A 17723-nucleotide genomic window follows, 5' to 3' on the forward strand; every position below is an offset into this window, starting at 1 on the left:
TAGGGTAGTTCTATTTTAATTTTTTGAGAACCTCAATATGATTTTCCAGAGTGGGTGCATCAATTTGCATTCAACCAACAGTGTAAGAGGTTTCCCCTATCTCCACATCCTCATCAACACCTATTATTTCCTGTGTCATTAATTTTAGCGATTCTGAGCAGTGTGAGGAACTGTCTCATTGTGCTTTTGATTTGTCTATCCCTGATGATGAGTGGTGTTGAACATCTTTACATGTGTCTGCCAGCCATCTGGATGTCTTTAGAAAAATGTCTTTTCATATCTTCTGCCCATGTCTTTTCTTCTTAATTTTTTAATGTTTATTTGTTTTTGAGAAGGGAGAGAAAGAGAAAGAGAGAGATAGAGAGATAGAGAGAATGAGTGGGGGAGGGTCAGAGAAAGAGGGAGGCACATAATCCAAAAAAGGCTACAGACTCTGAGCCGTCAGCACAGAGCCTCATGTGGGGCTTCATCTTTTGAAGCATGAGAAAATGACCTGAGCTGAAATCATATGCTTAACCGACTAAGCCACCCAGGCTCCCCTACTCCTGCCCATATCCTAACTGGATTATTTTTAGGAAGTGTTGCCTTTAATAAGATCTTTATGGATTTTTATACTAACTCTTTATCACGTATGTCATATACAAGTATCTTCTCCCATTCCGTGACTGCCTTTTACTTTTGTTCATCGTTTCCTTCATGGTGCAGAAGTTTTTTGTCTTGATGGAGCTCCAGTCCCTCATTGTTTCTATTGTTGCCCTTCCCTCGAGAGATGTGTCTAGTAAGAAATGCTGCAGCTGAGGACAAGGAGTTTACTTCCTGTGTTCTCCTTTAGGATTTTGATTTTTTTTTCTGTCTCACATTGTGGACTTTCATTCATTTTGAATTTATTTTTGTGTATGGTGTAATAAAGTGGTCCAGTTTCACTTTTCTGCATGTTGCCATCCAGTTTTCCCAACACCATTTGTTGAAGAGACTGTCTTTTATCCATTACATATTCTTTCCTGCATTGTCTTATCAAAGATTAGTTGACAATACAGTTTGTGGGTCCATTTCTGGGGTTTCTCTTCTGTCCCATTGACCTATGTGGCTGTTTTTATTCCAATACCATACTGTCATGATATCTACAGCTTTTTTAATATAACTTGAGGTCCAGAATTGTGGTGCCACCAGCTTCACTTTCTTTTTTCAAGCTTGCTTTGTGTATTCAGTGTCTTTTGTGGTTTGGTACAAATTTTTGGATTGTTTATTCTAGCTCTGTGAAAAATGCTGGTGGTATTTTGATAGGTATTGAAATAAATTTGTAAGTTGGTTTGAGTAGTATAGATATTTTAACAATATTTGTTTTTCTAACCCATAAGTATGGGGGCACTTGGGTGGCTCAGTTAGATGAGCATCCAACTTCAGCTCAGGTCATCTCACTATTCATGGGTTTGAGCCCCCATGTCATGCTCTGTGCTGACAGCTTAGAGCCTGGAGCCTGCTGTGGATTCTGTTTCTCCTTCTCTCTCTTCCCCTCCCCCACTCACAGTCTCTCTTTCTCTAAGATAAACATTTTTAAGAAAGATTCAATCTACAAGCATGAAATGCCTTCAATTTCTTTGTGTCTCATGCAATATCTTTCATAACTGTTCTATACTTTCACATTTTTGGTTAGGTTTCCTCCTAGGCATCTTATGGTTTGGGGTACGATTGTAAATGGAACTGATTACTTGATTTATCTTTCTCCTGATTCATTAACGGTGTATGTAGATGTTTTTCTTGATTTCTCTTTTGCTGATTCATTATCAGTGTGTACACAAATGGTGATTACTGTACATTGATTTATACCTGTGACATTGATGAATTGGGCTATCAGCTCTAAGAATTGTTTAGTGGAGTCTTTCAGGTTTTCTACATAGAGGATCATGTCATCTGCGAATAGTGAAAGTTTCACTTCTTTGCCAATTTGGATGTCTTTTATTTCTTTTTGCTGTCTGATTGCTGGGGCTAGGACTTTAGCACTATGTTAACTAAAAATGGTAAGGCTGGACATTGTTCCTGACTGTAGATGAAAAGAATATTTTCCCACTGAGGAAAATATTAATTGTGGCGTTATCATATATAGCCTTCATGATGTTAAGATATGTTGTTGAAGGTTTTTATCAAGAATTGATGGTGTACTTTGTCAAATGCTTTTTCTCTATCTATTGAGAGGATCCTATGGTTCCTATCCTTTTATTAATGCAGTATAACATGGTAATTGATTTGTGAATACTGAACCGACCCTGCACCCAAGAATATATCCCATTTGAAAGTAGAATAATCTATGGATAGTTTTTTGAGGAACCTCACACTGTTTTCCAGAGCTGCTGCACCAGTTTACATTACCACCAACAGTGTAGGAGGGTGCCCGTCTCTCCACACCCTCGCCAGCATCTATAGTCTTTTGATTTGTTCATTTTAGCGACTCTGACTGGTGTGAGGTGGTATCTCAGTGTGATTTTGATTTGAATTTCCCTGATGACGAGTGACACTGAGCATCGTTTCATGTGCCTGTTGGCCATCTGGATGTCCTCTTTGGAGAAGTGTCTATTCAGGTCTTCTGCCCATTTCTTCACTGGATCATTCATTTTTCGTGTATGGAGTTTAGTGAGCTCCTTGTATATTTTGGATACTAGCCCTTTATCTGATATGTCATTTGCCACTATCTTTTCCCATTCTGTTGGTTGCCTATTAGTTTTTTTGATTGTTTCCTTTGCCTTGCAGAAGCTTTTATCTTGATGAGGACCCAGTAGTTCATTTTTATTCTTGATTCCCTGGCCTCTGGGGATGTGTCGAGGAAGAAGTTGCTGCGATTGAGGTCTAGGAGGCTATTTCCTGTTTTTCCTCAAGGGTTTTTATGGTTTCCTGTCTCACATTCAGATCCTTTATCCATTTGGACCAATGGAATAGAATAGAGAACCCAGAACTGGACCCACAAGTATATGGCCAATTAATCTTTGACAAAGCAGGAAAGAGTGTCCAATGGAAAAAAGACAGCCTCTTCAACAGGTGGTGTTGGGAGAGCTGGACAGCAACATGTAGAAAAATGAAATTAGACCACTTTCTGACACCTTTCACGAAACTAGTTTTTTAAGATGCTTTTAAGTCAATTGCATATCACACCCATAGCCAATGTATGCCAGTAAATTCGAGTAACTCCTCTCTTCTAGATCTTCTTTTTCATTCCTCTGTATTAATTGTTCAGAATTCTGGTTTCCTGAGGTCATTCTGTCATTTTAACATCATGCGTGGCAATGCCGTCTCTTCTCTCCCCTACCCCTAACCATAAAGATAGAGAACCCGGTCTGTGAAATCTAGTCTTGGAGATGAACTGTAGACTAATTTTCAGGCATTTTTTGTGAATGCCAAGTTTTGAACTAGTTTTGAGATTCAACCTAAATCAAATAATAACGTGTTAAGCCTGAGCTATCTAGATAGATGGGATGGGGCTGTATTCATTAAAAATGTCCAAAAAGAAATATGAATGCAAAATAACAAAATCTTAACATGGGTGAAAGAGCTTCCATTTACTATGAGGGTTAACTATTAAGGTAACAAGAGTTTGGTGGCAGATGTATGAAATTTCTGTAGGATGAGGAGAGAGAACACATGCTTGGGTGAACGCCATTGGTATATGGATTTTGTGACGATCCTATGAGCTGTTCTTTCTTCTGGAGCCATTTCTCCCACGTAGTAGCTCCTTCTTTTTTTAATCTTGGCCTCTTCATTTCCCTAAAGTTAGTCATCTCCCTAGCAATCTTGGTTTTAAAAAATTAGTCAATATGATAGAGGTTTTTTAAGGTAAATTGATGTGTTTTATTCATGTTTCCCAGCCTCATGCAATGGTCCCAGATTTCACAATGCAGTTTCAAATACCATCAATTACTAGAATGATTATATGAGTGTTTCCTAACAATTTCCTCAAGACGACTTTGTGGGATCGTGTTAAAAGTAAGGTCACCTTATAATTATTGAAGAAACTTAGCCCTCTTGAATGGAGTCCAAGGAAGACCTGTATTTTATTGAATTCTTCTTATTGCAAGAGCTTTTCCAGGAAGGTTTCGCTGTGTGAATTAGTTGGAACCAATTACCTGATTTTTTTTTTGTAACTGTATTCTATTTATTGGTACCGTGCTTCATTTAAAAGGATTTTGAGGTGGCTATTAAAATACATATAATACCAAAAAAAAGTGAAGAGCTTGGGTAAATAAACATAGAAGTAGAAAGGATAAGACAAATCTAGAAGTGTGTATAGTGCACAAATGCAAAATCTTTATATGCATTGCTAGATTTGCCAATGAGGGGGCAACTTGAAAAATAATGAAATCGTTAGTGATGACAAGAAGAAATACTCCTGCATGATAAGAACAAATCTTTCCCCATGATGGCAGAAAATAGCATAAATCATTAAAATATAGGCTTCAGACTTAGATTTTGCCATAAACATGTGCCTGGCATATAGTGAATGTTCAATAAATATTTGGTGATCATATGGATGGATGAATAGAAAGAAGAAAGGAAAATGAAATGTCATTTATTCAATAATTTTTGTGGAGTCCTTATTCTGTGCCTTGGCATAAGAAATAGGGGGAATAGGATATATAAGATATATAAATTAAAATTATAGTGAAGGTTACAGGTGAGATGAGGGAATTACAATGTGAAATGGGAGTTCAAGAATGGAAAAGACCTCCTTCCATTGAGGGAAAAAAAAAACGTTAGAGAATGCAGCCCTTGTGATGAGCCTTGTGCATTGGGCAGAATTCTGCTAGGTAGAAATGGGGGGAAATGCTAAGTGGAGAAGCAGCATGAGTAAGGTGTAGACTGGCTAGTAGCCATCCCTGACTCATAATTTGTACTGTGCCTCCTTCAAGGGAAAGCAAGAAGCTAGTTTGACAGGAGTTTATGCTGTCTGCGTGGTTTATATATGGAACAGTCGGCAATAATGCTGAGAAGGTGCTCAGGGCTTACTCGCTGATAGACTGGAACAGCAAACTAAGCTGGCTGGCTCTCCCTGGGGGAGACACTAGGAAAATGAGGAAGGTCTGAGTCAGGGAAGGTTGGACTTTAGAAAACTGGGGCAGTGGCTTCATCCGCCTGCATAAGAAGCTAACAGATCAGGTACACATTTCAAATTGATTTAATATATTAAAGGGGAAAAAATATCCAAATTAAGGCAATGTATGATTGATTCTTCTTTTGAATCCTGATTTCATTATTAACCTAGGAGAAGTATAGTCATTTAATGTGTAGACAGACAATGCAGAGTTATTCACAGCCACTTTATAATTTTCAACAGTAAGTTGAAACAACCAAACCTGACAACTTTTTATATCTAAACAGTAAAAGCTCAGCTCCAGATTTTACTCAGCTTGAGTGCAAGGCCACTTTGAACTGGAGAAAGGAACTGGAGAATTAGGTTAAGAGATATCTGGGTGGCTCAGTAGGTTAGGTGTCTGACTCTTGGTGTCGGCTGAGGCTATAGGAGTTTGAGAATCAGCCTAAAAGACTAAAGGAATTGGTTTTTTCCTCACCCCAGCTTTCACCAGGGGCCAAGGTGTCTGTGGAAGCCCATGGAGGGTCAGCCGCAGGTTGACCTAATTTTGTATCTCAGAGTGGAGAAGTCAGAAGTCAGGAAGTGTGTCTGAAGCCAGGGATGGGACCAGCTCACTGAATCCAGGTGATGTTAATGGCCCCTCTTGTATGTAAACTTCCAGGTTAGTGAACAATCCAGAGATGGGGAGTGAAATGAAACATGCACTCCAAACTTTTCCATGAGGGCTGCATGGAAGCACTCCATTTGAAACAAGATTAGTCAAAGAAGGTGTTTCCAACCAAAATTTCCATGGAGCCTCCATTTCTTCTGTATGCTTGCACCTCCCTGACACTGAGAACCCGTTTGTCTACAAGGGCCCTTTGAAGTCCCCAAGAGAGTTACCAGCTTAGTAACCACTGAGGCCTGGCCGTGAAAAGAGCCACTATTTGTAATTAAACAGCAGGCAAATGCAGAAACAGCATCCCAAACCACAGGCCCCACTGCAAGCAGGAACCTGGATATAGTTTCATCAAAGAGCTGACTTGCTATTTCTCAATTAGAATGGTGATAGGTAGCAAAAAGCCCCTTTCATGCACCTAACCATTAGCCCTATATCTATTTTTTTAATCTAAGACTTCAGAGGAGAAGCTATTGTAATTTCCTCTCCTCCTCAGGAGCTACTGCTCTCTAAAATGCTTTCCTTTTCTTGCTCAGCTCAAGTTAACACATGCATCATTCTGAAATACTTGGGCCATTGCCTTTTGTCCAAATTATTTCTCTAAAAAAGTCCTTTTTTTCTTTTAGGACTTATAGGGATTAGTGAGAGTTTTGAAGCCCATCAAAAGTGAACACATATTCTGCAGTATCAGCTAAAATAGTGTTAGAGGGGCACCTGGGTGGTTCAGTTGGTTGAGCCTCCAAATCTTGATCTGGGCTCATGTCATGATGTCACAGCTTCATGGGATCAAGCCCTAAGTCGGGCTCTGCACTGTGAGCCTGCTTGGGATTCTTTCCCTCTCTCTTTGCCCCTCTCCTGCTCATGCTTGCACACTCTCATTCCCTCTCTCTCTCTCCACTCCCAAAAATAAATAGACATTTTAAAATAAATAATAAAATAAAATAGTGTTTGAAATCATTAAACAGTATTCTACATGCATGGCATTACCAGATTCATATAGGCCTTCCACAAAGTCAGCTTTGGGCTTGAAGTCTTCTGACAGCAGGTAGCTGTAATTTTTATCCCAGGAGAGAACATTCAGTACATTTTGGTACAACAAGGAGAGAAAATGACTCTGTATTAGAATTAGAAAATAAGAACTTTCTAATTTTTTCTGTATGCTTGCATTAAAAAAAAATCCCTGGATATTTTTTCATTAGGGACTTGCCCTGTGCTTTTTTTCTTTTCTTCTTTTTTCTATTACGCTTTCTTAACATTGGTGACATTGGCTAAAGAGAATTGTGGGTCTCATAAATTTTCCAGGAAGTGCGGACGTTGAAGGATTGTGTTCATTCCAATACCGAGACGAGGAGACGGCTCCTTGCACATCTCTGACGGATTGGTATTGGCAGTTGCCAGATCGCTGGTCTCGCACACTCAGGCTCCTGAAGGCGAGAATCTACAGCAGAAATCGCACGTTCCCACTTTCCAAAGCAAAGACGTGCCGTGTTAGTGCTCCAATAGCACGTAAATACCTCAACTGCCTGGGCTGCGAGAGGGGCTGCTACTGTCCTCATCCTGTGTAGTTACACCATCGAAGGACAGAACTCACCATTCTAGCTTTTCTCACTGTGGAAAAGAAACATTACTGTTTAATTCATATCCAAAGTTATAAAGACAGCTTGTAAATCTTACCAACTTGTTTCATTTTTGTTTAGTCCTTGAGAAGTACAACTTGCTTTTTGCTGATGGTAATTTCTAGTGTCTTTTCTCTGCTATTATTTTGGTATGAAATTGCTGTATTTGCTAAAGTTTGTTCGTTTTGTGGTTTTTAATTCCCATTGGTGCACTGTACAATGGGGTGTTGTAGTGTATCATGAAGAGAGAAATAATTTGCAGATATGTTATGGAGTGTGTTTTATCTTCAAATGACTGTGGTGTTGACAATATATTGGTTTATCAAGATACTAAGGGAAAATTCTAAATTTACCAAAATGTGTATATTTTAATAAATGCATAAAGCTTTATTGTGTGCCTTTAAATTTAAACATGGGTTATAAAGAAAGTCAGAAGCAAAAGTGTCTTACTATAAAATATCCATAGTAATGTAAAGCTCTTACACAGAAGACACCAAAAGAGAAAAGAGAAGAAAAGAAAAAGGAGCTCTCCTCTATTTTGTCCAACCTTAATCAGTACCTGGTGTCTGATACTTCTTTCCATTCTAAAATGGAGATGAATAAGTGAACCTTGCCTTAAATGTTCAATTGTCCTGTGTAGAAAAGCCAGATAAATGAGCTCATTTTTTTGGGAACTAATTGCATTATTGTGGAAAATTCATTTTCAGAATAAAAATATTTTAAAAATTACAGCTAATCGACTATTAAAATTTAAACTCGAAGAAAGTCAGTGCCATCCTGCTTTTTCAAATTCACTCTATTTCCATGAAGAGAACTAGATGTTCCTCTTCAGTGGACTCTTGGGAGAACAGCAAGTGACCCAATCTCCCTGTGACCATTTTCTTCTAAGGGTACCGGGCTCTGTCTGGGACCCCCACTACACTGCCTCCTGAGTCACCCCACCCCCAGGGCCACCTGCTAGCCACAGCCACACCCCTGCCCTCCATCCTCAGCACCGAGGAGCACTCCAATTCATTGCCCCCATTCATTTTAGGGACAAACTGAAGGATCATTACCTGCCTACAAACAGCATTTCTAGTGGTTTGATTTCTTTTTACTGCTTGACAGACAGTACAGTAGTGACATCTGGAGAAAAGGTAAAGTGGTGTAGTAGAGTCACATAATGTCACACGCAAAGAACCTGCCATGTCTTTATTTTCTGCAACGCATTGATCTCCCTTGCCAAAGGGAGCAGGGAGAGAAAAACAAATTTTAAATGTATTCATTTGCAGACTCACAGCTGTCTTCTAGTTTAGTCTCTTTTGCGATGACTGGGTCTCTTTGGGAGACACGCTCAGTCTTTTGGATTTCCTTCTTTCCCCCTTGCTTCTCTCCAAAATGACATCTGGGAACAGAACCTATAGGATCTCACAGGAGTTGGGGGTTGGGTGGAGTCTAGGGGAGCAGATGCGAACTAAGGTGTTCTGGACCCTCTGCTGCTGCAGAATGGCTCCCTGGACTGCTCCCTGCACAGGTGACCATGGAAGAAAAGCTGGCGCATCTAGCCATTGGTTTCCTGTGGTGTGCTGCAGCCTGATCATGAGGACAATTGTTCACTTTCCATAACTTTTGTGAGTCAGTTCTAAAGACAAACACTATTATAACATAACTTTCTGGACTCCTGGGTGGCGCAGTCAGTTAAGCATCAGACTTCTGCTCAAGTCATGATCTCACAGCCTGTGGGTTCGAACCCTGCATTGGGCTCTGTGCTGACAACTCAGAGCCTGGAGCCTGCCTCAGGCTCTGTGTCTCCCTCTATTCCCCTCCCCTGCTCATGCTCTGTCTGCTTGTCTGTCTATCTCAAAAAATAAATACATGTTAATAAAAATTTTTTAACTTAACTTTTATAAACTTAAAACCAATTATATTGAAAACAAAGATAAATACTCAAAACTAATTACTACATTTAACTGCTATCTATGTCCTTGAGGTTATTTACAAGCATTATATCTAATCATGTGCTATTGCACATCTTTTTCCATCTTCATGCACAGTGAGTTCACACTATTAGTTTGAAATCAGCCGTGATGGGGGTATTAACACCATGCAAGCTGGCAAATGCTACAAAATCAAGGTCTGTTTGTTCGTTTCCAGAGAGCTGTCTGTTAGGCATTGATAAGCACAGCACTGTTTATATCCCTGCCAGCTAAGTATACCACTAATCCATCCAGTGTTTTCAGACGTTATCACTCCTAACACAACCTGTCCATAGAGGGGGGGAAAGGCTGGACAAGTATTTTTTCCCTCCCCATCCTACCTCTATTTCTCTTCTTCTCCCCAACATCCAGCAAGGGTTGGCTTTCCACTCTTCTCTCAGGCTGAAAAGGATTCTCCCTACATTATTACCTCCCTCCCAAGGCCTAAATGCCTTGTAATTCAGTCTTACTGGTGGAAAGAGTTGCCCATTTGCCTATTTATAAATAGTAGTCAAGGAGAGTCACAGGACAACCTGGAACTGGGGATCACCAGCATCAAAAGTAATTGGGTACATTTTCCAAAATACACCTTCATTACATGGGTCTTAATGTTGAAAGTTACTTACTACGAAGTGTTAGTGAAGATGTGGAGAAGTTGGAACCTTTCTACACTACTGGTGGGAAAGTGAAATGATGCAACAGCTGTGGAAAACAGTGTGGCTATTTCTCAAAAAAATAAAAATAGAATTACCATAGGATCCAAAAGTTCCCCTTCTTGATATATATCCCAAAGAATTGAAAGCAGGGTCTCGAAGGTATTTGTTCACAACAGCATTACTCATAGTGGCTAAAACAGGAAAGCAACCCAAGTGTCCATCGATGACTGAATGGATGAAGAAAATGTGTTATATATAAATACACAATGGAATATTATTCAACCTTAAGAAGGAAGGAAATCATGGGCACCTGGGTGGCTCAGTTGGTTAAGCATCCAACTCTTGATTTCAGCTCAGGTCATGATCTCATGGTCCTTGAGATCGAGCCCTGTGTCGGGCTCCATGTGGAGCCTGCTTAAGACTCTCTCTCTCTCTCTCTCTCCCTCTCCCTCTGCCCCTCTCCTGCTCACTTGTTCTCTCTCTCTCTCTCTCAAAAAACATAAATAAAAATAAAAACGGAAGGAAGGAAATCCTGACATATGCTACATCATGGATGAACTTTGAGGACATTATGCTAAGTAATACGTACTTCTACTTATATGGGCTACCTTGAGTAATTCAGATCATAGAAGCACCCTTCGTGGTTGACAAGGGCTGGGGGGAGGGCAGAATGGGCACTTACCGTTTAATGCGTGCAGAGTTTCAGTTTCACAGATGAAAGAGTTCACAAGAGGATGAGTGATGGCTGTGCAACAATACGAATGTGGTTAGTACACTGAACTGCACGCTTAAAACCAGCTAAGAGGATACATGTCAGGTTATATACATTTTCCACAATTGTTGTAAGTGAAAAAGATTCAAAGATTTTTCAGAGTATCAAAGCTGCTTTATAGGCATTTTCTCCTTAGGCCATAACTCAAAACCTTTTTTTTTTTAATTTAAAATCAGTTAACATACAGTGTAGTCTTAGTTTCAGGAGAAGAACTCAGTGATTCATGTTTTACATTACACCCAGTGCCCATTCCTAAATGTGCCCTCCTTAATACCCATGACCCATTTAGCCCACCCCTCACCCACCTCCCCTCCAGCAGCCCTCAGTTTGTTCGATGTATTTAAGAGTCCCTTATGGTTTGCCTTCCTCTCTGTTTTTATCTTATCTTTCCTTCCCTTCTCCTATATCAAAACCATTTTAAAAATTAAATGCCCCATTGAAAATTGAAGAGACCTTCATCTCCCAAACATTAAACATTTTATTTCCAACTACCAGCAGTTCAGTTCCTGGCAGTGAAAGTCCTCCCGTGTCAAGGTCCTTCCTCTCTTTTGCCCACATGCATCTCTTCCCGTGCCTGAGGATAGGTTTTTTTCCATTTTCACACTGGCCTGAATCAAATCAAGAAAAACTCAAAGCTATAGAGGCTCAGAAAGAAAACCACACACACATATCCCATTTCTATGACTAGAAAATTTGAATTCTCCAAGCTTTTTTTACATATATATGTGATCCTGATGCTTACCCATCAGAGCCATTTAGAGTGTTTTCAGGAAAAGATGAGCCTCCATAAGTCAATTAACTGGCCGAGAGAAGGGCAGTGGCCAGCTTCCCTTCAGAGGAGGTAAGTTCAAATGATTTGTGACTCTAATTAACTTCAAACACAGCAACAGGAATACAACTGGGCACAAATCCAAAGAGGAAATAGTCCATCTAAATTCAATTCTGGTGGCTAGAAGACCGTAATTGAATTTCCTTCCTAACAGAGACACTCCTCACAGGGCAAGGTCGGAGGAGGCAGGGGGTTTCCTAGCAATAGGGTTCCCCTGCTCAATGAAGCTCCGTGTCCAAAGCAGCCCCTTTAATGTACTGGAAACAGTTCAAGGTGTGGATACAGTGTCTTCAACTTTCTCACCCAGCCTTGTCAGTCTTGTAAGAGAAGGTGGAGGAGACTGGGCTGATCAACCCACTGGAAAGGGCATGGGAAGGAAGTAGGCTGTGAGCCTTGACCACCAGAAGAGGGAGGACACCTTTGCTTCATCTGCTCCCTGACGCCCAAATGCCTCCATTGGAAACAAAGTCTGGCATTCCTCAATAAGAAAGAGATCTTTCAATGCCTTCACAGTTAACTCCTCTTGGAAGAAGGAACACTGTCTTAATTCAATCATGTTGAGATATGAATGACTGATATTAGTTCCTTCTCAGAAAGTTGATTTTCACTGGTCATGGGAACAGATTATGAAGGCTCTGGGTCCCTGACAGGGGGTTGGGAGACTCCCAGAGGTGAAATGGCACAGAAGGGAGAGGCCAGGGTCCCAAAGTCACATTTAGCTCCACTCACTTCACAATCTTGCTGACAGCTAGATCTCAACACAGCAAGGGCAGAAGATACCATAAACCTGCCTATAACTGATGCCCCCAAGATCACTCTTAGGGGAAAGATGGCAAGTGAGGTGCAAAGAGGCTTGGCTGCCAGAGAGAGCTGGTACCCCAGTCCCAGGTCTCCAGAGCTGGCCCTGTAAACCTTGTTTCCTCATCTATAAACAAAAAATTGACCTGTGATTTCTAACTTTCCAGATCGCTGCCATGAGGGCAGTGAACATACCTCTCTTCCTTCCTGCTGCACTTGGCACCTGGCACAGGGCCTGGGATGCAGGAGGCCTTCAAAGAATATTTGTTAAAGGAATGAATGAATACAAGTTGAGTTTCCCTTCACCATCCAGAGGCCCTCCCTCCACTTTTGCCAAAGTGGAGAACAATTTCAATCACGCTATTAAATATTGAGCAGCTCACCTCTCTGACAGATTTCAGACCCTTTAACTCAACTTTTTAGAAATTGATCCTCAGAAAATAAATAATCAGAGATATGGTCAAAGGTTTATGCCAAAGAATATATCTGATTACGGGTGGGGGGAAATGCCAAAACTGTGAAGTCAACCTAATGTCCCAAAGAGGAGGTTGTTTAAATAAATTACAATGTAACTGTAGAACTCAGTACTATACTGCCAACTAAAAATGTCCTCAGGGGGCACCTGAGTGGCTCAGTCGGTTGAGCATCTAACTTCAACTCAGGTCATGATCTCCCAGTTTATGAGTTTGAGCCCCACATCAGGCTCTGTGCTGTCAGCCTGTCATCTCAGAGCCTGCTTCGGATCCTCTGTCATCTTCTCTCTGCCCCTCCCCTGCTTGTGCTTTCCCAAAAATAAATAAATATTTTTTTTTTAAATCTTCAGAACACTTCATGACATGAGAATCTTCATTAATTCTTAAATTTTAGAAGTGGGATGCAAAGGTTATATATAGTATGCGTAGTTCCAAAAATCCGTGTATTTTATACATGCATGGAAAGGAGGAAGGAGATCCTATAACATGTTAACCATTGTTACCTCGGAGAAGTCTGATTTGGAGTAATTTCGTATTTGCTTCTTTATACTTTCCTATTTCTTCCAAATGTTATTTAAAAAACATTTTACTTTTATTTTCAAAAATAACTTTTCTTTCCTTTGAGGGCCTTTTTAAATATTTGCCGTGTCCTAAATGGCAAACCAAGAGAGCAGCGCTCCCCAAGCAAAGACACAAATAAGAGAAGCTATCTTCTCAAAGCCATGCCAGAAGAATTTGTCTCTCTGCATTGGCACATATAAATTAGGGATGTTTATATTCCTTCAGCAGAGGGGAGCCATACTCAAGTAGAGTTCATTAGCTTGGATACGTGGCTCACATACAAATTGTGAAGAATTGAATGCTAGTGCTAATTTGTGCCAGATGTCAAGAATATTAAAAGACCTCACAATTTTGAAGGAAAAATCAGATATTTATGTATTTAGTTGTGAATACTCATCTTTAGCCTTTTACCAGGTAAAATGTGTGCCAAAAGAACTTTGTGTTGCCTTGTGGATACTTCCTGTCACACAGAAAATGATCAATAATTATTTGTTAAATTCAATGGAACAGAATATCATTGACACCTGCCAAAAATATAATAATTTTCAAAACGTACATGTTGTTCATGACTTATAAATGAAATGTATCATTCTCAGAGGTCATTCCTCTACTCAAAATCTCTGCTGGCTCCCATTTGCCAGTAGAATGCAGCCTTCCATAGCCTAGACCCCACCCATATCTCCAGTCTCATGTCTAACCCTCTCGCAAGGGTCCTATACTCTGACCCCAAAAGACTCTTGAATGTGTTCTAACACATTCTCTGGCTCTCTTCTTGAATGTCCTTCACCTCTTATCCACCAACAAACCCCATTCATCCTTCAAGTTCCTCTGAAATGTATCCCTTCTCTGAATTTCTGGAATTTAACGTCTGCCCAACCACATGTTCCTGTAGCATTCTCTTTTTTTCTTAATGTATCTAGCATTTTACATGTTGAATTACAGTCATTTGTTTACATGTCTCTTTCCTCCTCTAGATCAGATGCATCCAAAAACATATGAAAAAGAAAATATTAGAACTCTTTTTCCAAAATTTAAAATCTAAAAAATGAGAACAAAATTAACCTTTATATCCAATATATTAATATTATATAATATTAACATATTACAACATATTTATTATAACACATTAGAATATATTGTAATATACTTATTATAATCTGTATTAACATGCAATAACAATATATCCAATGTATGAAGTATAAGGCTTCATTTTATTCGTGTTATATTGTATCAAGTAGCTTACTGTGGATTACTCCGAGCCACATATTCATCAGACCATCCCTCTGAGGATCTTATAATGGCCACATGGGTCCCCAAGAGCTTCTAAGAACTGAGGAGGGATAGAAAGCGCCACCCCCACCACCCTCACCATTTCGTTCAAGTTATGATATTTTGTATATTACAAATACCCATTTAGGTGGATTTATAGATCGCATTCTCTGTTTTTATTAAACTGACCCCACAAAAAGAGCTAGTCGTTTACAAAGTGTCCTACAAAGGAACCATAAAATAGCCAATTGTGGAAGAAACAGTGAAGCCAAAAGTACAAAAGTTTGTTATCTAAGAATTTTAAAACAAACATTATTATTCTGTGATCTTATAATGATTCATGAAAAACAATTGTTTTGGGGGGCACCAGGGTGGCTCAATCAGTTAAGTGTCCAACTCTTGATTTCAGCTCAGGTCATGATCTCACAGCTCCTAAGATTCAGCACAGGCACCACCACCCCGCCCCGACCCTGTGGAGTTGGAGTCGTGCTCCCTGCTGGCAACTCAAGCTACTTGGGATTCTCTCTGCCCCTTTCCCTGTGCACTCGCACTCTCTCTCTTTCTCTCGCTTAAAATACATAAACATTTAAATAATGGCTTTTGTGGGGCATCTGGATGGCTCAGTTGGTTAAGCGTCTGACTTCAGCTCAGGTCACGATCTCACAGTTCATGAGTTCTAGCCAGCATCGTGTTCTCTGCCTACAGCACAGAGCGTGGAGCCCGGCTCAGATTCTGTGTCTCCCTCTCTCTGTCCCTCCCCCACTTGCACTCTGTCTCTTTCTCTCAAAAATAAATAAACACTGCAAAAATTTAATAAAAATAAAAAATAAATTTAAAAATTGCTTTTGAAAGAAATCAGTGCAATAGAGAGACCATTTTGAAAAGAGATATTTGGCCGTAGATGTGATTTTTATCACTGAAAATAATATGTGTGAATTACAAAAACAATCCTACTGTGCATATAGACAAGTTAAAATGTTTAAATCTGATAAAGAATCTTACAAAAAAGAACGACTAGGGGATTTCAAACAATTTTTTAGAAATATAGAAAAGCAACTTATCTAATTAGAAAAAAACAACTAAAATGCATCAAGGAAGATGGAAAACTGCCAACTTTTAATATAAATCTTTGCAAAATCAATGCAGGAGGGTGACACTGGAATATAGTGATTGAGAATGACAGTCAAGGATGCACTTTTCCTACATTATTCTGCGTCTTCATATGAGGTAGAATTTTTAGCCAAAGCAGCTATTAAAAAAACCAAGCAGTAAAATTAACTGAACTAAGAAACAGACTTTTGAATATTTTTATCCTGGTATTAAATAATGAAATAGGTCCAAACTCATTGCTCTCATAAATCATTATTATTAATTTGAAGAGAAGAAAAAGAGTTTGTATCATTGATAACTAATAGGAAATAATGTTAAAATGTTATTTCTTTTTTTTCCCATTCTTTTAATATTTTTGTGTACCTTTTATACTGTATGTAATAACTTAATACAATTACTCATTTAGAATAAATAAACATGTACATCTAGAAGCAAAGGAGATAGTCAATAAATTTTGCAGAATGAAAACTTTGTAAGATTTAATAGCAGGAATTAAAAAATGTCCACGAATGTTGTGCATAAAATGTGAAGAAATACTCTTAGGTAAGCCCGTCTAATTTGTATTAATCAAAGGGACAGAAATCTTTTCTAAAAATTTTGCTGTCCTAGAATTTAAGCTATACCACTGAGTAAAAGATAATAATGTGGAATTACAAAAAACAAAAAAAATAATGTGGAATTACATATCCAGCTAAGAAAATGTATTGGAGAGGAATTAAATATTGAAGTTTAGTAGCATTTTCTGGTAAATTCTCAAGATCTAATCATTAAATTCACTTGGCCAAAGGCACATTCTAGTATCTTTCCTAAGAACACACTAATTTGAGTTCACGAATATGATGAAATTCTCCTGTTTCTAGAAAATGCCCAGCCAGCTAGTGAAAAGAACACAGAAATTAGAGGCATTTTTATCACTTTTCATTATAGAGCAATATAGTACTATGAAAATGAGATTGAAACATGTTGAGTTTTCTTCTCTCGAATTCTGGAAAGCTTTTGTTTCCACTTAACAGATAAGAACATGGATGCATTTGAAGCCAATCACTTGTTGCTCTGCCCAGATCTTCAACTGCCACAGAATGCTTACCAACCTTCTTGTGTAGCTTACATCTCAAAAGCTGGTCCTTCTCAGGTGCTGAAATCGCTTTTCCAAACGTTGAGATGAGGTGAACAGACTAGGTAGCACCCATTGGACGACCGTAAGCAACCAGCTTACATGAGATCATTTGAAGACAAATAAGATGAATTATTCTCTCCCCATGGTGGCAAACATATGGAACATGTTAACTCTAAGTGACAGTGCTAGCTGAGGCAGAAATGAGTTCAAGGAAGCTTCAGATACATTCATGAAAATTACTAAATGAAAGTTAGGTGTGCTCAGGGAAAATGCCAGGCTTTACAGACTCAAGGAGAATATGAATCCCACCCCTCTCCTTCAGGAGCACCGCACCTACCTCAGCCTGACATACAGCCGGATTCGTTTGTCCTTATCATGACCTCAGAAATAAATTCCAGGGTGTGTGGGTGGTTCAGTCGGTTAAGCATCCAACTTCAGCCCAGGTCATGATCTCATGGTTCATGGGTTTGAACCCTGCGTCAGGCTCTGTGCTGACAGCTCAAGGCCTGGAGCCTGCTTCAGATCCTGTGTCTCCCTTTCTCTTCCCCACTCCCACTCCCACTCTTTCTCTCTCTGTCTCTCAAAAATAAATGAAATGTTTAAAAAAACACTTTTTATTTTTGGTGTCATGCTAAGCGAAATAAGTCAGGCAGAGAAGGATAGATACCATATGTTTGCATTCATAGGTCTAACAGGAGAGACCTGGCAGGGGACCATGGGGAGAGGAAGGGGGAAAGAGAGCAGGGAAGAGTGAGGGACACAGATCAAGGGAGACTACTGAATACTGGAGACGAACCATGGGCTGAAGGGGGAGGGGGAGGGGGGAGGGGGG

Source organism: Suricata suricatta, chromosome 5 (genome assembly GCF_006229205.1).
Source record: "Suricata suricatta isolate VVHF042 chromosome 5, meerkat_22Aug2017_6uvM2_HiC, whole genome shotgun sequence".
NCBI lineage: Eukaryota > Metazoa > Chordata > Mammalia > Carnivora > Herpestidae > Suricata > Suricata suricatta.